General features: G+C 43.3%; 1 protein-coding gene, 1 long non-coding RNA gene and 6 other non-coding genes across 9 annotated transcripts in view; all 8 read left to right on the top strand.

The window, feature by feature from the left end:
• Positions 1–10,600: 10,600 nt before the first annotated feature.
• On the top strand, positions 10,601–16,048 carry LOC116219820. 2 transcript variants are annotated; one of them, XR_006151676.1, is made up of 6 exons: positions 10,601–10,662; positions 13,578–13,617; positions 13,860–13,899; positions 14,645–14,835; positions 15,423–15,460; positions 15,908–16,048. It is a non-coding gene; the product is annotated as an uncharacterized LOC116219820 (long non-coding RNA). The 2 variants fall into 2 exon arrangements; XR_006151677.1 differs by lacking the exon at positions 10,601–10,662 and adding an exon at positions 11,990–12,035.
• On the top strand, positions 11,752–11,832 carry LOC116219929. The gene has a single exon (XR_004163367.1). It is a non-coding gene; the product is annotated as a small nucleolar RNA SNORD60 (small nucleolar RNA).
• On the top strand, positions 13,391–13,471 carry LOC116219928. Its single transcript, XR_004163366.1, has one exon. It is a non-coding gene; the product is annotated as a small nucleolar RNA SNORD60 (small nucleolar RNA).
• Positions 13,653–13,733, top strand: LOC116219930. Its single transcript, XR_004163368.1, has one exon. It is a non-coding gene; the product is annotated as a small nucleolar RNA SNORD60 (small nucleolar RNA).
• Positions 14,449–14,529, top strand: LOC116219934. The gene has a single exon (XR_004163372.1). It is a non-coding gene; the product is annotated as a small nucleolar RNA SNORD60 (small nucleolar RNA).
• Positions 15,107–15,187, top strand: LOC116219933. The gene has a single exon (XR_004163371.1). It is a non-coding gene; the product is annotated as a small nucleolar RNA SNORD60 (small nucleolar RNA).
• LOC116219932 lies at positions 15,618–15,698 on the top strand. Its single transcript, XR_004163370.1, has one exon. It is a non-coding gene; the product is annotated as a small nucleolar RNA SNORD60 (small nucleolar RNA).
• Positions 16,049–20,632: 4,584 nt separating the features above from the next.
• The window catches only part of radil (Ras association and DIL domains), a 32,079-nt gene continuing 30,211 nt past the window's right edge, over positions 20,633–22,500 (top strand). Inside the window, exon 1 of the mRNA XM_042703814.1 lies at positions 20,633–21,003. The gene's annotated coding sequence lies outside the window, so the exon portion shown is untranslated. The remainder of the gene's footprint in view (positions 21,004–22,500) is intronic.

Genomic DNA, 22,500 nt, shown 5'->3' with positions numbered 1-22,500 from the left:
TAGGCCAAGGGTTTCTACAAGTAGATCGGTTGGAGAGACTACAGCAGCATCCCACAGCAAAGATAGTCTAGACTAGGAGGGGAAGATGATAGTCTAGTCTAGGAGGGGAAGATAGTCTAGTTGCCATGACTACTAGACTAGGAGGGGAAGATAGTCTAGGAGGGGATGATAGTCTAGTTGCCATGACTACTAGACTAGGAGGGGAAGAAAGAGACAAAGTAAGTGGGTAGAGTTCGATTGGGAGGGTTACTTTAAAAATGTATTCCGATACAATTACTGATTACTGATTGGCTCGTCTGCGTTCGAGGGGCGGGGCTTAGCCATAGGTCAATTACTGATTGGCTCGTCTGCGTTCGAGGGGCGGGGCTTAGCCATAGGTCAATTACTGATCACCGAGGGGCGGGGCTTAGCCATAGGTCAATTACTGATCACCGAGGGGCGGGGCTTAGCCATAGGTCAATTACTGATCACCGAGGGGCGGGGCTTAGCCATAGGTCAATTACTGATTACCGAGGGGCGGGGCTTAGCCATAGGTCAATTACTGATTACCGAGGGGCGGGGCTTAGCCATAGGTCAATTACTGATTACCTGTTAAAAATGTAATTCAGTAACCTAATCCAAGTATCACAATATTATCGGATTACTTTCCTGTTACTTTTGGATTACCTCAATTTCAGTTCATGTCAAAGAGAAGAGAAGAAAACTATCAAGTACAGTAGTGACAGTTGGCCTACGGGTTCCAAATTAGAATATAGTGTTAGTGTTAGGGTTCCAAATTAGAATATAGTGTTAGGGTTAGGGTTCCAAATTAGAATATAGTGTTAGGGTTAGGGTTCCAAATTAGAATATAGTGTTAGGGTTAGGATTCCAAATTAGAATATAGTGTTAGGGTTATGGTTAGGACCTAAACAGTAGTATAGTTTAAATATGTTGCTTGAATGTTGTTTAAGTGATAGTCGTGGTAACGGTGCGTATTTAACTTACATGTAGCCAAACTTGCTTTCCTAAAACAGGTGTTACTCACACTTAACATTGAAACTTCAATTAAACTGCCACAAACACACAGTATTTCGGTCAGGGGCTTGTGTTTCATCCACACACGATCATCCCAGTTATCACAGTCCCCCTTTTTCATAACCTTAGTAGGCAAGCAAAACGAACAGGTTAGCCAACCAACTTTAACCTAAGCTAACTGGATATAGCTAACCAACTTTAACCTTAGCTAACTGGATAACAGGTTAGCTAACCAACTTTAACCTTTAACCTTTAGCCTTAGCTAACTGGATGTCTGTGCAGACGTTAGCAGTGTTGGTCTCGGCTGTAAATGCTTCATTCAATTTGACGTGGAGTCCTTGGACAACGACAGTATTTTCGCCGTGGGGAGCCTTAAGGTGTACTGCACTGTTATGTTCTTCCCACTTTCAGCTTTGAGGACAAAATAGTGTCGATATTTCCAGCCAGGGAAAGGGTTAGGGCACTTATTGAACTCGAGGTCATCATATGGACTTTTCTCTGTTGTCTTCTCGTGACGTATTGTAAAGTGCTCATGTGGATGATGGTATAATGTTCTGCATTTTAAAATCTATCATGTGTGATCCCGTTAATAATCCCAATTTCTGCTAAAAGTATCTGTAATCTAATTCTTTCTGTAACTGTACCGTCCCTCTCTCTCTCCCTCTCTCTTTCTCTCTCTCTCTCCCACTCTATCCATCCGAACCCCTCTCTCTTTCTCTCCCTCCCTCACTCTCTCTTTCTCTCTCTCTCTCCCTCTATCCTCCCTCCCTCTCTCTCTCCCTCTCTATCCCTTCCTCCCTCTCTCTCTCTCTCTCCCTCCCACCCTCCCTCTCTTTCTCTCTCTCTCCATCCAACCCTCTCTCTCCCTCCCTCTCTCTTTCTCTCTCTCTCTGTCTCTCCCACTCTCTCCCTCCCTCCCTCTCTCTTTCTCTCTCTCTCCCACTCTCTCTCCCTCCCTCTCTCTCTCTCTGTCCCTCTATCCTCCCTCCCTCTCTCTCTCTCTCTCTATCCTTCCTTCTCTTCCTCCCTCTCTCTCTCTCTCTCTCTCTCTGTCCCTCTATCCCTTCCTCCCTCCCTCTCTCTCTCTCTCTCTGTCCCTCCCTCCCCCTCTATCCCTCTACCCTCTCTCTCTCTCTCTCCCTCTATCCTCCCTCCCTCTCTCTCTCTATCCTCCCTCCCTCTCTCTCTATCCTTCCTCCCTCCCTCTCTCCCTCTGTCTATCCCTTCCTCCCTCTCTCTCTCTCTCTCTCTCTCCCTCTCTCTTTCTCTCTCTCCCTCTCTATCCATCCTCCCTCCCTCTCTCCCTCCCTCCCTCCCTCTCTCTCCCTCTCGCCCTCCCTCTCTCTCTCTCTCTCTGTCCCTCTCTCTCTCCCTCCCTCCCTCTCCCTCTCTCTCCCTCCCTCTCCCTCTCTCTCCCTCCCTCTCTATCCCCCTCTCTCTCTCCCTCCCTCTCTCTCTATCTCTCCCTCTCTCTCTCTCTCTCTCTCTCTCTCTCTCTCTCTCTCTCTCTCTCTCTAGTTATGTGGAGGAGAAGGCTTCAGTCAGCATACTGGATGACATCGGCAGCATGTTCGATGACCTCGCTGACCAGTTGGATGCCATGTTGGACTAAAACTACACTACCCACAATGCTCAGTTTGACCTCTGACCTCGCTGACCAGTTGGATGCCATGTTGGACTAAAACTACACTACCCACAATGCTCAGTTTGACCTCTGACCTCGCTGACCAGTTGGATGCCATGTTAGACTAAAACTACACTACCCACAATGCTCTCTCAGCCTGACCTCTGACCTCCTGAGCCCAGCACTGAGGAAGCCTGACCTCATGATTCCATCATCAACAGATGAAGGCTTCTTACTTCATCATCTGACCCCTAAATCTGACCCTCAACCCCCAGGTGATGATCGATCCGAGGAAGGGGCTGAACTTCCTGTAACCTGATTGGTTAGTTCCTGTAACCGGACGGAAGCTCGTGTTACCTGATTGGAGCAGAAGCTCATGTTACCTGATTGGACGGAAGCTCATGTTACCTGATTGGACGGAAGCTCATGTTACCTGATTGGAGATCCTGAGTAAACTTCCAAATGTTCTAGAAAGTGATCAATCCTGACCTTTGGGTTGGTTGGGATTCCAGAGCTCTATCCTGACCTTTGACCTCTGTTGGGTTGCTATGGCTCTATCCTGACCTTTGACATCTGCTGGGTTGCCATGGCTCTATCCCATGCAGTTCTATCCCCATCAACATGTAACAGCAAACAAGTAACAGCAAACAAGTAACAGCAAACCCAAACCTAAACCCAAAACCCAAATTTAAACCCAAAACCCAGTCTTAAACCCAAAACCCAGTCTTAAATCCAGTCTTTAACCCAGTCTTAAACCCAATCTTAAACCCAAAACCCAGTCTTAAACCCAGTCTTAAACCCAGTCTTAAACCCAAAACCCAGTCTTAAACCCAAAACCCAGTCTTAAACCCAGTCTTAAATGTTTAAGACTGGGTTTAAGATTGGATTCTGGGTTTAAGACTGGGTTTTGGGGGATTGGGTTTTAATCTCACCTCTTAAAGAATAAATCCAACTCTTAGGGGTTAGTCTACCCACTGCTCGTCCGTAGGGTTGGGATTAGCCTCCACCGTCTGTTTATTTAATCTGGGGTTAGGGTTAGGGTTATCTGGCCCCATCTAACCTGATCTGTGATGAGGATTTAAACCTGTAGCTCTCTTGGCAATCTTCCTCCACAAACCTGCTCTCTCTCCTCTGGCCTGTTTGGGGCGATAAGTCCTCCTGGCTGCAGAGGGCGCTAACTCCTATTGCCCGCAGGGGGCGATAACTCCTCCGGATGGATTCACAACCTGCTCTCTCTTCTCTGGCCTGCAGGGGGCGCTAACTCCTCCGGATGGTTGCAGACTGGATATTCATGACGTGCTCTCCCTTCTCTGGCCTGCAGGGGGCGCTAACTCCTCCGGATGGATTCATGAACTGCATAGATTAGTTAGGGTTAGGTGAGGGTTAGATTAGCTAAAGCACAATGCCTCTTCCAGGGCAACTAACCACCAGCCATGCTTTGGGTGTGTGTGTGTGTGTGTGTGTGTGTGTGTGTGTGTGTGTGAGAGATCTCATGCAGTGTGTTCTCCTTTGGGTGTGTGTGAGACAGTGAGACAGCGAAAGAGAGAGAGAGAGAGGGAGTGTGTGTGTTGTTTTAGTTTCGGAGTGTGTGTGTGTGTGTGTGTGTGTGTGTGTATGTGTGTGTGTGTGTGTGTGTTGTTTTAGTTTCAGAGTGTGTGTGTGTGTGTGTGTGTGTGTGTGTGATTCAGTCTCCAAGTGTGGATGTGTATGTGTGTGTGCTGCTTGAGCCTACTGACCTGCTGAGAGTAGCGCCTCCTTCTGGTGGGCTTGTGCAATAACAAGTGTGTGTTATTATTGTGTCACACACACACACACAATAACGAGCCTCAGCCTCAGATAGGTTCGAGAACATCGCTGAACAATATTTAATAATAATATTTAATAATAATATAATTATCCTTGTTATGAATGATCAAGTGATAACCTGTAAGTTCTTAAGAATATAGTTTGCTTTGTGTTTCTGTGTGTGTGTGTGTGTGTGTGTGTGTGTGTGTTGGAATCCTGTGGAGCTCCTTTGATGTACCAGTCCTATCTGTCCTGTGCCTTTGGCTTTACCCCTTTCACATTTAAATCTTAAGTACATTGATGTGAGTGAATCATTTTCTCTGTGTGTGAGTGTGTGTGTGTGTGTGTGTGTGTGAGTGTGTGTGTGTGCGATTCCTCTTCAAATGTATAAACAGTCAGAAAAGTCCAATCAAAAGTCCTTCTGATGCCCCCGCACAATGTTGTTGTCATGGTAGCGTAGGATGTTTGTGTGTGTGTGCTGTGTTAGTCTAGGGTCAGGGTTCACCTTTGACCTTTAAGGGTTTCACCTGAGCGCCTCTGGTGCTCCCCCACTGTCAGTACTTACTGTGTGTGTGTGTGTGTGTGAGTGTGAGTGTGAGTGTGTGTGTGTGTGTGTGTGTGTGTGCGAGTGCGAGTGTGTGTGTGTGTGTGTCGGTGTGTGTGTGTGTGTGTGTGTGTGTGTGTGTAGCCTATCCAATGTTGATGAAATGCTCTGGAAGACAACCGATATAAAATAAAAACTATGTTCCAGGTGTCTGTGTCGGCTCTGTGTGACCCCTGACCCCGATTAACAGCAGCTAACCGGCCTTTAAACGGTTAGCTGCTCTAGGATTAGGCAGTGGCCTTTAATGGGTTCGCTGCAGTAAGCTCTGTGTCATAAATGTACCTTTTGTTACCATTTGAATATGCTTCCATAGGCCATTGAATGCTGGGCGTATACAAAAATCCCATATTTTCAAAAGATTATTTTGAGAAAATGAGGCAGAACACCATCACAAATTTTTGATATGTTGAGAACAAATATCTAATCTTTCCAAAACAATTAGTTTCATGTTGATAAATGCTGTCATTTTTTTTGCTATAGCATGCCAAACATTGCACAAAATGGGTTTTCATCCATTTTTAAGCTTTAATATCTTCCAGACCATTCATCACATAGGAACCGTATTTTAATACAATATACGGAGCATACATAGGAAGGTCTGTGTATAATATCAAGTCTCTAGCTTTAACATTGAGCTTTCCACAGGCCTTCAAAGATGCTACAACAGAGCGTAGTGTAAAATTTTCGAGCCAATTCAAGCACCCCGAATACTATGATATACCCAAGCCACACCATTAGAAGTCCATATTCTTCAAGTAATGGTATCAGATTTTAAGCCTAGAAAGTTTGAAGGAGCTAGCCTAAATACTTTTCTAGTAATTGCAATTTGAAAATGGCTCTTCAGAACACGCTGCTAAAAAAAGCGTCCTAAGTACAGGCACTCCCTCCCACCTAAAACATCTTTTTGTGACAAAACTATTGGGAGTAGAGAGCTAATATTGGGGACTATACCTATTAAGAAGTGTATGAACAACCTTGAACTTTTTCAGCCAAATCTGAGATGGTCGAGTTGAATTGATTTGTGAGAATTGTCACGTTTGGCGTGGAATGACTCTTCAGGAAGTACAGGGAAGCTTGCGTCCGATTGCCTATGCAGGTGTGCATATACAATAGGTCACCATAATCTAGCACAGATAAAAAAGTGGCGGCAACAAGTTTCTTTTCTACATTAAAAGAAAAGCACAACTTGTTTCGAAAATAAAAACCCAGTTTTAGCCTCAGCTTTTTCACCAGGTACAGAACATGTGGCTTAAAAGTGAGGGAGTCATCAATCAAAATACCCAGGTATTTATAAGAGTTTACAATCTCTATATCACTTCCCTCAAGAGTGACAACAGAAGGGATATTTTTAGGCCTGTTCCTAGTGTTGGTAAACAACATACATTTAGTTTTCTCTGCATTTAGGACGAGTTTCAGCTGAAGTAAGGTATTTTGGAAAACAATAAAAGCATTCTGCAAGTATTCAGTGGCCTTTGCAAGAGTTGACACACAGCAGTATATAACAGTGTCATCAGCATAAAAATGAAAATTTGCATCTGACACGTTTTGACCAAGATTATTAATATAAATAGTGAATAAAAGTGGACCTAATACAGAGCCCTGTGGAACACCCTTGTAGATAGATGCAATATCAGAACATAAACCATCATGTTTAATGCACTGAGACCTATTACTAAGGTAGTTCGAAAACCAAGCGACTGCTTGCTCCGAGAGTCCTGAGTTAAGAAGTCTAAGTTTTAAAACATCATGATCAACTGTGTCGAACGCTTTGGACAGATCAATAAAGAGTGATACACAATGTTGTTTCTTGTCCAGTGCAACAGAAATGTCATTTATTACCTTCAGTGCAGCTGTGATGGTACTATGTTTTTTCCTAAAACCTGATTGATATGTTGACAAAATGTCACTTGTGTATAGAAACTCCTTTAATTGAACACTCACAGGAGTTTCAAGAGTTTTAGCAAGTACTGATAAATTAGATATTGGCCTATAGTTGTTTAAAATAGCTGAATCACCCCCTTTTAATAAAGGGAGAACAAAAGCAGATTTCCATATCCTAGGAATTTCCTTATTCTCCACTGTAAGGTTAAAAAGATAAGCAAGAGGCCCTGCTACAAAATCAGCTGCCAATTGCAAAAAGTAAGGATCAATAAAATCAGGTCCTGAGGGTTTTCTAGGATCTAATGTTTTTAGGGCTTTATGAACTTCCTGAACAGAGAATGGTACGAAGTTAAAGGACTGACCAGTATACACTGGAATGTCAGTACAGGGTTTCACAGACGCAGAACAAGCAGTCAAATAGAGAGCCAGAAGATATAAAATGCTCGTTAAAACAATTAAGTATCTCCATTTTGTCATAGACAGCAACCGAATCTTTCATAACACAGGTCGGTATAGCTTGAGAGTTCTTGCTCACAGAAATGGATTTTATGGTTTTCCAAAATCTCCTAGGGTCATTAAGATTTTCAGTAGTGACAGACAAATAATATTCTGATTTGGCTTTTTTGATAAAAGAGGAACATTTGTTTCTTAGTTGTTTAAAAACCAGCCAATCAGCGGTAGAACCTGTTGTCCTTGCCTTAGCCCAAGCCAAGTTACGCTCGTGAATAGTATCTGCTAGCTCAGAGGAAAACCACGGGTTATCACGCCCTTTTACCCTGTATCTCTTGAATGGGGCATGTGTGTTTACGATTTGCATAAAACCATCATTAAAGAAAGTCCAGGCTGTCTCCACATCGGGGATTAGCTCTATTCTACTCCAGTTGAAATTAAACAAGTCATGATAAAACCCCTGTTCGTTAAAATGTTTGAGATTCCTCTTACAAATGACGCGTGGTTTTAATTTCGGGACCTTAGTGTTCCTGATAGCAGCAACAACACAATGGTCACTTAAGTCATTGCAAAAGACGCCAACAGCTGAGAATTTATGAGGAACATTTGTCAGAATCAAATCAATTAAGGTGGACTTCTCAGGGCATTTAAGATTTGGACGAGTGGGTGAATTAATCAACTGGGTAAGATTGACAGAATCACAGAAAGATTTAAAATCATCAGATACCGGCTTAAGCCAATCCCAATTAAGATCACCAGCTAAAACAATTTCGCTATAATTTAGTCTGGACAAAAGGTGCATCAAAGACTGCAATGCATCGTTTAAGGCAGATGGAGGCCTATAACACCCAACAACAGTTATACAGAGGCCCTTTACAATTTCCACATTCACTGCCAGAAATTCCAATTGCTTGCTGATTGATTCAGACAGAACTACCCTGACGTGAAATTTTGATTTGACATAAATAGCAACACCGCCACCTTTCGTGGGTCTGTCCGCACAAACAATATTATATCCATCCATGTTAATATCTTTATCAATAACTGACTTTGTTAGCCAAGTTTCGGATATTACAACAATGTCTGCATCTGTTGATTTAACCCATATACTAATCATATCCATTTTGGATAGCAAGCTGCGCACATTGAGGTGAATAATATTTAGACCAGACAGAGATTTACAATCAGACGGCATCTGAATACACTGCAACTCCGGCCCTGGGTTAGGTTGCACGTTACCAGATATGAGTAATAGTAAAACAATCAACCATCTCTGTTTAACAACATTACATGACAATTCCTTCGACATTTGATACGATAAATCCGAACGCGATCTCTCATTGAACGCAAAGTAATTATATAAAGTCAGAAGGCTTTGAAGGCGGGGTAAGCTTCTGAGTAAATTCCATGCTAAGTTCATGTCCTGTGCCAACTGCTTCGGGGTTTGCACGGATTGTTCGACAGCCATAGAGCAAGTGCATCCATAAGAAATGTCCATCGGGCAATACACATTGTTCGATGTACTCACCCAGGAACGATCGCTTGCTCGTAAGTCCCACACAGACAACGCGCAAAGTAAAGTCACGAGAAACGCCATTGACTCTGTCCAAAGATTGTACGCGTGAACGTGCGTGCACAGCAGGCCGCAGGTAGAGCCGTGGATACGGGGACAGAGGAATGGATGCCGGAGTGTGGCCAGGTGGAAAGGCCAGGCAGGCAGAGACCGAAACCCAGAAAATCCCCGAGACCCAGAAGAATTGGAGAGACAGACTCAGAACGCACGGAGCAGTCCACAATCCTACTTAGAAGATCCAGAAAAAAGATATCTTCTTGTAGTTTTCATTTCTCCTATGTAGATACTTTGATTTACTTCAGTATGAGTGTTAAGGGAATAATACAAGTTGTACAAAAACAAAACAAACGACACTAAACACTGACGTGGACTAACATGCTGCCATCTTGGACTTTCCAACGTCACAGACTCTGTCCTGCTCCAAAGTGCATTTCCTCCAATCAATTGGAGTGTTGGTGTATGGTGGCCCCAACAAATATTTCAGAGATGCACTGTCCCAATTGTTGATTTTCCCACCCCCTGCTGAGACTCTTATCTCAAACCTGTGTGATAATTCTGGTCTCTGTGAGAGTGCAAAGGTATCTCTCTTTGGAGGGGGGGTCACCTCAAATTTGGGTGAGAACTCCCTCCATTTAGTTGTTAATGCGTGATTCTCATCTCGAGAAACCTCTTACCTATGGGGGTAATTATTAGGCCAGATGCAGGACTAAAATGTGTACTTAAGGGTAAGGCAGTCAAAGAACTTGGAGCATTCTGCAGTTCAGATCTCCCACACATCCGTGTGAGTAGCCACTTCTAAGCAGCCAGGTATGTTCATGTTCTCTACGTGTTTTAATGTTTCATGTGGTGTTTAAAACTTATATTCTTCACTTTAGACTTGTTTTGTAACTGGTAGTAGTCACTTGTACCTGAGGTAATACATGAACATAATAAGAAAGATGTTTTCAGCAAAGCAAAGAGAGACGAATCCACACAAACCTTCCAGACGCCTATTCCCTCATTGGTCTAGGAAATTACGTCTTTACACACACACACACACACACACACACACACACAATATATATATGTCTATGTTTTAACCAACCAGAGACCGGAGTAAAGTACCCACTTCCGGTTTCAATCCTGGCGACGTTATTTCTACATACACCAACATCTTCATTTTACGAGACAAGACAAGAATTCGTTATAAAAGACCGACGGATAACTACAATTGGAAGCAGGAAGTGTTAAAATGCGAACACTAAAAACTACATAACTACAATTTAACTCACCAAAATCGTTTGGCCTGGGTTTTCTACTGCTCACCTTATTTTCGCCGATAATATTTGAACCATTACCTAACCCGATAATGCAAAAAGAGATGTTTTCTTTGGAAGCAGGAAGTTTTAATATGCACTAACACTAAAAGGTACAACCATCTGGTCTCACGAAGCGTCACCGAGCTTTGCACTCTGGGATTTGTGGTTTGTAGCAGATGCCAGTAGGACATGAAGACCAAGAAATGCACCAACAAATCCCATAATGCATTGCGCACCTCTGCAGCTAGCGCTCACACGAAATGCAGCCGCGCGCCTGTTGCTCAGTCTTTAGCTGGATCGCCGCTGAACGTGAACTACCTCGTGTGTCTACCGGGCAGAAAATGTGTCTACCGTGCAGAGAGTGTGTCTACCGTGCAGAGAGTGTGTCTACCGGACAGAGATGTGCAGCCTTCGTGGTGCTCAAGCCGTCCTGGTAAGTCGCGCATTTTTTTTTTTTAGATTCAACTTTATTGTCATTGCACAGAGTACAAGTACCGAGGCAACGAAATGCAGTTTAGCATCCAACCAGAAGTGCAAAATAGCAAAAAAAGTGCAGAGTACGTGCATATGTAAAGTGTAATAAGTGAATAAATAGATATGTACAGTAAGAAAAATAGATTCGCAGTATGAACAGTAATTGGGACAAGAAAAGCAGCAATTGGAAGTTAGAAGTGTAGGTATGATAAGTATATGTATAGTATATGTAAAGTGCAGGTGTTGTTAAACGCGGTTGTTCGTTCTGTGCTTTGATTGAGGGGATGATGGACGTCATTGTCAGGTTTCGTAAAGCGAATTTGTTTCACCGTTATTGTAGCCTAGTCTAGCTGGCTGGGTCACGGAAGTGAACTTGTGTCAAAGTGTTCAAAAGTTGGTGGTAGAAACGTGATTGTTTGCGACCGTGTACAGACTTAGTTTTATTACTTACCTCCGTGTACAGCTCGTAGAGTTAGTTTCATTACTTACCTCTTGTCTGTTAACGCCGTTTCGTGGCGCGCAAGCCTGGGTCAGTGCTCAACATCATGTTACTAACGTCAAGTCCAGAGACCGCGTGGCTTAGCAACGTTCCTTGTGTTAGCCATCTTGGGACCACCGTGCCCCGTCGGCGTTAGCTTCACATGTCTCAGAATAGTATTTATTGCCAAGTAGGTTTACACCTACCTGGAATTTGTTCTGGTGTGTATAGGTGCTTACAGTGAACATAAAACATACAAACACAATAAGTACTACAATACAAAAAGCAGGGCAGGAGTGCAAAAGTGGATGTGCAATGTGCAGTGTGCCCGTCTGAGTTAGCTTCACATGTCATGCATATTTACATTGGTGATTACAGACAATATTGATTAGGGTTTCTTGGAGTAGGACTACGGGAAACTGAGCAGTGAGCAAACAACAAAAGACAAGGGCACAAACACACTTTTTTTTACACAGACACACAGACACACACCCTTACTCCCACTCTTACACACACACTATTACACGCACACACACACACACACACACACACACACACACACACACACTGAGCTGTTGATGACTTTACTTTTCTGACACCTCGTATGAGCTGCGGACGCAGCATGTGATTAGAAATATCTGTCTGAGGCTCACACACACACTCTTACACACACACACACACACACACACACACACACACACACTATTACACACATGCACACGCACACACACACACACACGCACTCATAGCCACTTTAACTGTTATTGTGTGTGTGGCTTTGCTAACTGTGTGTGTGTGTGTGTTTGTTCAACAGATGACTCAGTCGTTGTGGACTTTTAACTCAGTGTCTTGAAGTAAGTACTTTAATTTACACGTCTCTGGGCCTGTCGGGGTTAGCTTCTTAGCTTCACACGTCTCTGGGCCTGTCGGGGTTACACACACACACTCTTACACACACACTCACACTCTTACATACACACCACACACACACACTTCACATGTCTCTGGGTCGCGGTTAGCTTCACATGTCTCTGGGCCTGTCGGGGTTACACACACACACACACACACTCTTACATACACACCACACACAAACACACTTCACATGTCTCTGGGTCGCGGTTAGCTTCACATGTCTCTGGGTCGTCGGGGTTACAAGTCTTTTATTGTCAGATGCACAGAATGACACAGGGTCAGACTGGGCACTGAAATTCTTAGGACAAGGCACCGCACAACAACCTACCATAGCATAGCATAACATAGCAAACATAATATAACATAACATGACATACACTCTGTACAAGTACTCTGAACATAATTTACATGTAATAACATATAATAACCTTACTTAGCTTCTCATGTCTCTGGGTCCGTGGTCTGGCGGAGTTAGTTTCACATGTAATGCATATTTACAGTTTGGGGAAAAGCCTCATTGGTGATTTATTAATTACCGTAATTTCCGGACTATTGAGCGCACCTGAATATAAGCCTCACGCACTGAATTTTTTAAAAATAATTATTTTTAACATAAATAAGCCGCACATGTCTATAAGCCGCAGGTGCCTACCGCAACATTGAAACAAATTAACTTTACACAGGCTAAAATGAATATCAAAACTAATACAATAGTTAGTTTTGCCAGTTAGATAAGTGCACTGTTGCTTTAAGAGCGCACAGTCGCAAGAGTCAATCAGAAGCTAGAACGTTAGATTGAAGACAGACGCTAGTTTGAAACCAGTGAGCTAAAGAACTTGAAGACTGGATTTGTATTGTTGTAAACTTTTATTTTATTTTCTAAAGTGTTTTGAGTTGTGTTCTGTCTACGCTGGTAGACTGTGGTTATTTTGACGTTAGTTAAGTTATTGAGAGATACTGAGAAATCGCGTGGAGCTAAGCATCCATGCGGCTGCATCCATGCTAGCATCCTAGCTCCACAAAGCCACCGTAAACACAAAGCCACCGTATACAGTCACAGGTATCATAATCCATAAATTAGCCGCATCGTTGTTTAAGCCGCGAGGTTCAAAGCGTGGGAAAAAAGTAGCGGCTTATAGTCCGGAAAATACGGTAGGTTTCTTGGAGTAGGACTACGCAAAACTGAGCAGTGAGCAAACAACAAAAGACAAGGGCGCACACACACACACACACACACACACACACACACACACACACACACACACACACACACACACACACACACACACACACACTGAGCTGTTGATGACTTTACTTTTCTGACACCTCGTATGAGCTGCGGACGCAGCATGTGATTAGAAATATCTGTCTGAGGCTCAAACACACACACACACACACTCTCTCTTACACACACACACTCATTGCCTTCATGTCAACTGTTATTGTGTGTGTGACTGCTAACTGTGTGTGTGTTTGTCCAACAGATGGTTCAGTCGTTGTGGACCTTTAACTCAGTGCCTTGAAGTAAGTACTGTAGACACACACACACACACACACTGAGCTGTTGATGACTTTACTTTTCTGACACCTCGTATGAGCTGCAATAGCAGCATGTGATTAGAAATATCTGTCTGAGGCACACACACACACTATTACACACTCTTACACACACGCACACACACACACACACACACACTCATAGCCTTCATGCTAACTGTTATTGTGTGTGTGACTTTGCTAATTGTGTGTGTGTGTTTGTCCAACAGATGGCTCAGTCGTTGTGGACCTGTAACTCAGTGTCTTGAAGTAAGTACTTCAGTGTACACACACACACACACACACACTCTTACGCACACACACACTCACACACACACACTCTTACGCACACACACACACACACACACACACTCTTACGCACACACATTTAAATTATTTATTTGAATCCACCAATCATATTCCGTACAGAAAGGATTCAAACATTTCTCAGAGGTTGAATACAGCTTAGTGACTCATGGGTACAAGAAACATCTCCTACGCCAAACAGCAAGACTACCTATAACAGCTGATACAGAACACACACACACACACACACACACACACACACACACACACACACACACACTACCTATAACAGCTGATACAGAGCACACACACACACACACACACACACTACCTATAGCAGCTGATACAGAGCAGAACTTTGCTAGTTGTTTTGATTGTCTCTTACTAAGTCCTGCCAGTCGTAGCCCACTGACCGAAAGCTTATGGACATGCCCCAGGCTTCCAAATATCAATACTACCATCTTACATGTAGAGCCTAGGTCTGAGCACGCACGCACGCACGCACGCACACTGAGCTGTTGATGACTTTACTTTTCTGACACCTCGTATGAGCTGCGGATGCAGCATGTGATTAGAAATATCTGTCTGAGGCTCTCACACACACTCTTACACACACACACTCTTACACACACACTCTTACACACACACTCTTACACACACACACACACACACTCTCTCAAGCCTGATTTATGGTTGGCCTTTTCCGCAGATATGCAGAGCCCTCTCCGATCACCTCTCCGTCGTTGCCTGACGTGCGCCTCCCATCCGTCGAAATGAAGGAGGGCCCACAGAGACCGAAGGGCTGTGATTGGTCCAACCCACAGAGACCGAAGGGCTGTGATTGGTCCAACCCACGGAGACCGAAGGGCTGTGATTGGTCCAACCCATGCTGTTTACCTTGTGGGTAGTAGCATGCTAACATTAGATAGCTGGCTCAGACACGACGCAAATCCCCTCAGATGTGTTTTTCCGTTACAATAACGGGGTTTCTACACACACACACACACACACACACACACACACACACACACACAGTGTCTATTTCTCAGTAACTTTTAAAAAAAATCTAAAAATCTAACACACACACTCTCTCTCTTACACACACACTATTACACTCTCACACTATTACACACGCACACACACTATTACACACACACACACACACACTCTGAGCTGTTGATGACTTTACTTTTCTGACACCTCGTATGAGCTGCGGACGCAGCATCTGATTAGAAATATCTGTCTGAGGCTCAAACACTCTCTTACACACACACACACACACACACACTATTACACACACACACTCACACACACACTCTCTTACACACACGCACACACTATTACACACACACACACTATTACACACACACACTCTTACACACACACACACACTCTTACACACACACACACTATTACACACACACACACACTCATGCTAACTGTTATTGTGTGTGTGGCTTTGCTAACTGTGTGTGTTTGTCCAACAGATGGTTCAGTCGTTGTGGACCTTTACCAGTGTCTTGAAGTAAGTACTTTTAATGTACACACACACACACACACACACACACACACACACACACACACTCTTACACACACACTATTACACACACACACACACACTATTACACACACACTCACTCACACACACACTCTTACACACACACACACACACACACACACTGAGCTGTTGATGACTTTACTTTTCTGACACCTCGTATGAGCTGCAATAGCAGCATGTGATTAGAAATATCTGTCTGAGGCTCACACACACACTTACACACACACACACACACACACACTCATGATTGCTGATGAAATTACCTGGATGCACATATATATATATATAAACGTATGTGTGCACGTGTGTGCGCGTTTATAGTGTGTGCACGTGTGTGTGCGTTTATAGTGTGTGTGCGTTTATAGTGTGTGTGCGCGTGTACGTGCTCTCATCTCAGATCTCCTTTCTTGGCAGAAAACCATATTGTTGCATGGAGCAAAGCTGATTGGCCAGTTGGAACAGGAAGTTGGGAAACACTAGTTTAAATCTGTCTCTCTGTTTGTAATGTGTAATACATTCTGTAATTAAATGTAATAAATCTCTAAATGATCAAAATGGGTTGTTTGGCTTTATGAGAATGAATGTAGACCCTAACCCCCCTAAGTACTGTTGAATGCCCACACACACACTGTTGAATGCCCAACCACACACACACACACACAGGTTCCTGAGAGAAGTGCAAGTTATACACACACACAGGCAGGTTCCTGAGAGAGGTGCAGGTCTCACACACACACACACACACCTGAGAGAGGTGCAGGTTACACACACACAGGCAGGTTCCTGAGAGAGGTGCAGGTTATACACACACACACCTGAAAGGTACAGGTTACACACACACACACACACACACACGAGAGAGGTGCAGGTTATACACACACACACAGATCAGATGCTAACTGTGCATTTGACACCTTCCAATCTGGTTTTCGTTCCAATCATAGCACAAACGATGATCTCCGGATTAATGATGACTCCAAAAAAACATCTGTCTTGGCCCTTCTGGATCTGAGCGCAGCTTTTGATACTGTTGATCACGATATCCTTATTGATAGACTTGAAAATTGGGTTGGCCTCACTGGTCCGGTAGCCTATCCAACTGGCCGGGAATACTTTGTCACCCTCTGAGACTAAGCAAAAAACAGTTGTATGACTAGGGATGCAGCGATACCGATACCAGTATCGGTATCGGTGCCGATACTTCGTTAAAATACTCGTACTCGTTTTTGAATTGCCGATACCACTCATCAGTATTTCACTGCATCAAACTGGCCGGGCTATGCTGACACAAAATGTGATTTATTGTCCTACCTGTCCTACCACTCTCTGCCAGACTAGTAAGTAGCTTATTTGCCGTCTTGTGTTGCATTTGCTTGATGTTTGACTGTGTTAGGAAAGTTTGTCATAGTGTCAAAGTATTTCAGTATACAGGTTTCGCTAAATTTAGCTGCTAGCATCTCGTTAGCGATTAGCAATTCCGTTGTGCTGCCTTAACAGCGATTTGGGCTCATTTTAAGATAAATGACGATGACAGGAGTAAGGCACAGTGTAAGATCTGCACTGCTACGGTGTCGAGGGGCGGAAAGGAAAGTACTTTGTTTAACACAAGCAATTTGATTAAACATCTGAAGACACACCATAGTGCTAAGTACACAGAGTTCACTGATGCTAGTGGCGCAAGACCGAAGCAACCAATCTTAACTGACGTCTTGCAAAAGAAAAAAACGCGCACGCACACACACACATAGAGAGAGAGAGGTAGAGAGAAAGACTGTGCCACATAGGTTAAGTGATTGTTTGTGTACTTGAGCAGGAGATTCTTCTGATCCTTTTGTAACTGAAAAAGTGCTCTTGTGCTAATCCAGTATTAGTTCTGTTCACTTTTTGTTAAGCAGACTGTGTTGTTACTATGCAGCAAATTGAATTGCCTTTATCTGGTTATATTTGCATTTTGTCTAATGTGATGATATTGTCTGTTTGAAGGCTTTTTTTGTGTGTTAAAACCAGAAAGCTCTGTTTATTTTTGGCTTGGGATAGCCTTCTGTTAATTTTGTACTATAGGCTTGACATAATCTGTAGAGGATAAAATAAAATCTGCCTCCAAATAATTGCACTTTAATGGAGACCAAATCTAAGAAGTATCGGTATCGGTACTCGGTATCGGCAAGTACACAAATAAAAATACTCGTACTCGTATCGGTTTGTAAAAAAGTGGTATCGGTGCATCCCTATGTATGACCTGTGGGGTCCCTCAAGGATCCATTTTAGGGCCCTTACTTTTCAGTCTATACATGCTACCCCTTGGTAGTGTAATTAGGAGGCACAACATCGACTATCATAGCTATGCAGATGACACCCAGCTCTATATTTCTGTAACACCCAACAACTGCAGCTCTGTTGATTGTTTGGTAAATTGCATTTCTGATATAAATGTATGGATGTCACAAAACTTTCTCCAGCTAAACCAAGATAAAACAGAGGTATTAGTCATTGGTGAAAAAAAACGAAAGAGAGAAACTATCTGCACACTTAAAAACACTAGCACTTAACACACACACACACACACACACACACTTTAAAAACACTAGCACTTAACACCAAGCACCAAGCCAGAAACCTAGGAGTCATACTTGACTCAGATCTCAATTTTGAAACCCATATCAAAAATATAATTAAAACATCTTTTTATCACCTAAGAAACATTGCTAAGGTGCAACAGTTTCTCGCTCAGGCTGACACCGAAAGACTGATGCACGCGTTTATCACGAGCAGGCTAGACTACTGTAACTCGCTTTTGTCTGGTCTACCAAAAAAAGCCATTAGTCAACTACAACTACAGAATGCAGCAGCGCGAGTCCTCACTAAAACAAGACGGAGAGCGCACATCACACCAGTATTAAAATCACTGCACTGGCTACCTGTTAGTTTCAGAATAGATTTCAAGATTCTCCTACTAGTCTATAAATCACTCCATAGTCATGCACCTGAATATATGTCAGACATGCTCTCAAGGTCACACCCAGTAGATCCCTGAGGTCCTCTGGCACTGAACTCCTAACAGTTCCAAAGGCCAGGACAAAGAGACATGGGGAAGCAGCTTCTAGTTTCTATGCCTCCAGCCTTTGGAATACTCTGCCAGTGTACCTAAGAATGGCTGACACAGTGGAAACCTTTAAACGTGCACTTAAGGCATACCTCTTTGATCTCGCTTATCACTCACTGTAAAATGTATTTAACATTTATGGAACATTTATTTATTTACTTATTTCTGTCTCTTTTCAAGTGTTTGTACCTTTATTTTATTAAAGAAAAAATCTGTGTGTTTTTACAAGTGTTTGTAACCCCCCCCCCTTTCTTTCCTACAGTGAGGCGCATTGTGTTACCTCCTTGTATGAAATGCACCGTATCAATAAAGTTTGATTTGATTTGATTTGATTTGATTTGATTTGATTTGATCAGTATGATGACCGTGAACACTACAGATAGATAACACAGAATCCATGTTCTTTAGTAAAACATGTAGTTTGACAATAATATGAGTTTCGCCATAATAGAGCAGGTTTAGGCACACACACACACACACACACACTCCCATACTGACACACACACACACACACACACATCTGAGAGTTTCGCCATAATAGAGCAGGTTTAGGCAGTGTTGGTGTTTTTAGTGCCCCCTTTGGAGATGTGGTGTACTGCAGGTCTGCAGTTTATATAGCCGTGTGGTGTTGTTACCATGGTGACCAGAAGCGTACCGCCTGGCTGTCTGCGATACGTCTACTGTACAAAATGCCCCTCACAATTCATGAACTTACAAAAAAATAAAATAAATAATGAATGTAGAAAACTTCGATGTATTACATGTTTTTTGTATGTTAGTATGTGTTGGTTGTGTGGTACAGTCTATTTATTTATTTATTTATTTATTTATTTATTTATGTTTTTCACCCGACCACGAGGTTCTGTATATAGACACTAATTAGCTGTAAAGTTCGCTAGGAAGTTTTCATGCATTAAATGTATTGTTTAATTTGACAGCTATTGAATGTACTGATTGTTTAAACTTGTATTATTAATATCTTTGAACAGAATGCTGATGTGTGGCCTAATGTGGTTCTTATTCTTATTTTTGTTGTACGTCTGATTCCTATTCACTTCATAAATCTTGCTTCCATGACACCTGGATTTCCCTAACGGGATTAAAACAAGTTTATCTTATCTTATCTTACTAATAAGAACATTGTAGATGCAATTCTTATCTGTTTTGGAATGCTCATTATGCTACTCATTCTATTTAGGCTCTTCGTTCTAGATTAACATTCCATCCCCCACGTTCTGTAGCTAATAATAATAATAATAATAATAATTTATTTTATTTGTAATGCACTCTTCATTCAAAAGAATCTCAGAGTGCCAACATATTACTGCTAACAGTGACTACTGACTACCTATTGAAACGAATGTATTTGATGTTATTTCATTTTACCAACACAAGTAAATCACAGTAAAATAAACCAGTGCACGAATAATCTAAATCTATGCACATATATTGTCTCTCTGTTGTGTTATATGTCTTGTGTTTTTATAGTGTAAATGTGTGTATATATATATATATTATATATTATTATTATATATATATATATATATATATATGTTCAATCTATAGTTCTATTGTTTTTGTGTCTGAGAGCTGCTACCTTAATTTCGTTGTACTTGTGCAATGACAAATACATATATTCTATTCTATTCTATTCTATTCATATAACATATGCATTTTAGTCTTGGGGCAACATACCTGAATGACATAAAAATACAAAAACTGTTGATGTAAGCACGATCTGCACAGTTATAAAGCAAAGGAGACAGAAGGAGTATGCCTGTCTGCGATCCTGCGTACGTCAACGGCTTTTGTATTTTTGTGTAATTAATTCAGAATAAAATAACAAAATCACCGCAGTGTCCATCAGTCCCCTGCCTGACCTCCGTTACATGTGTGTGTGTGTGTGTGTGTGTGTTTACACTTTGTCACACCGACCAAAACACAGCAGGACGGTTCACTCATGTACAGTTGGGCTACGTTGCAAAACAGTGGCGTAGCCTATCCCATGGCCGCGTGGATCTCTGACAGACCGGTGTGTGTGTGTGTGTGTGTGTGGGTGCGCGGCTAGGGGATGAGCGGTGTGACGCGTCACGCGCACACGTTACAACCTGCACGAGGATGTTGCAGACAGCGCGGGTGCGCGCGCGCAGTAAGGCACGCGCAGGTTAGCCAGTCTGGTGCTGGCGGCGGAATGCAGCGCTCACAGGCAACGGACCGGTAGTCTGGGAGACGCGGAAACACGCGAGACAGCGGAGAAACGGGAGACAGCGGAGACAGAGGGCTAACGCACTGGTGTCAGATAAGAGGAGATACGGAGAGGCGACGACAGGAGCACGGACACAAGCTGCAGCTTGCACCCCATCCTGCGGTAGCGGTCTCATCGGCGACATAAGGCTCTGCAGACAACGTGAGTGTCTCCCTCACACACGCGCAAACACACACACACACACACACACACACACACACACACTCAGGTGAGGCGTACTTTCTGCTGATGATCGCGCAAGGCGTTTTAATTGGCATCTGACGAGTCAACATTCACCGCACTCTTCTCTCTCTCTCTCTTTCTCTCTCTCTCTCTCTCTCTCTCTCTCTCTCTCTCTCTTTCTTTCTTCACTTCTATTCCAAACACACATGCACTCACGAGCGGTTGTAAGAGGGATAAGGCACGCGGGCTTGCCTTGAGCCTGGAAGCGGATTAACGGGACTCGTGAGCTCGTGAGCAGGTGCTTTTGTTGTCTTGCGTCGTTGCCACTGGAAACCCGCAGTAAGCGAGATAGCTCGTGTAAAATGTATGCCGTCGTCACCGGCAGCTCCCCGAGCAATTTGTTTCGTCAGACTTTTGTGAAGAGAGGATTGCCTGCGTTTATTGCACGCGAGGATTTCTTGACTTCGTAGTCTATATGACGCGCGGGCGCTATGTTCGATAGATCAGGCAGACAGATGGCACGAGCTTCAGCGGCGTGGTCCCGGGAACCGAGGAGGAGTGGATTTAGCTGATGGTGCATCTCCAACAACCCCCCCGACACACACACACACACACACTCACACACACACACACACACACACACACACTCCAACCCCCTCCCCACCGTCTCCTGCAGTAGCTTCGCAACTAGCAGGGAATCTGCAGTCAAGATGTTTGTCTATGGGAGAGTGTGTGTGAGTGAAGAAGTGTGTGTGTGTGTGTGTGTGTGTGTGTGTGTATTTGTCTATGGGAGACTGTGTGTGTGTGTATTTGTCTATGGGAGTGTGTGTGTGTGTGTATTTGTCTATGGGAGAGTGTGTGTTTGTGAAGGAGAGTGTGTGTGTGTATTTGTCTATGGGAGAGTATGTGTGTATGTATTTGTCTATGGGAGAGTGTGTGTGTATTTGTCTACGGGAGTGTGTGTGTGAGAGTGAAGGAGAGTGTGTGTGTGTGTGTGTGTGTGTGTGTGTGTGTGTGTGTGTATTTGTCTATGGGAGTGTGTGTGTGTATTTGTCTACGGGAGTGTGTGTGTGTGTGTGTGTCTGTCTATGGGAGAGTGTGTGTGAGTGAAGGAGAGTGTGTGTGTATTTGTCTATGGGAGTGTGTGTGTGTGTGTGTGTCTGTCTATGGGAGTGTGTGTGTGTGTGTATTTGTCTATGGAGTGTGTGTGTGTGTGTGTGTGTGTGTGTCTGTCTATGGGAGTGTGTGTGTGTGTGTGTATTTGTCTTTGGGAGTGTGTGTGTGTGTGTATGTCTGTCTATGGGAGTGTGTGTGTGTGTGTGTGTATTTGTCTTTGGGAGTGTGTGTCTGTGTGTGTGTATCTGTCTATGGGAGTGTGTGTGTGTGTGTATTTGTCTATGGGAGTGTGTGTGTGTGTGTGTGTATTTGTCTTTGGGAGTGTGTGTCTGTGTGTGTGTATCTGTCTATGGGAGTGTG

The sequence above is a fragment of the Clupea harengus genome, chromosome 26 (genome assembly GCF_900700415.2).
Source record: "Clupea harengus chromosome 26, Ch_v2.0.2, whole genome shotgun sequence".
NCBI classification, from domain to species: Eukaryota; Metazoa; Chordata; class Actinopteri; order Clupeiformes; family Clupeidae; genus Clupea; species Clupea harengus.
The sequence above is the reverse complement of the archived record's forward strand: the minus strand, read 5'-3'. Positions and strand labels throughout refer to the sequence as shown.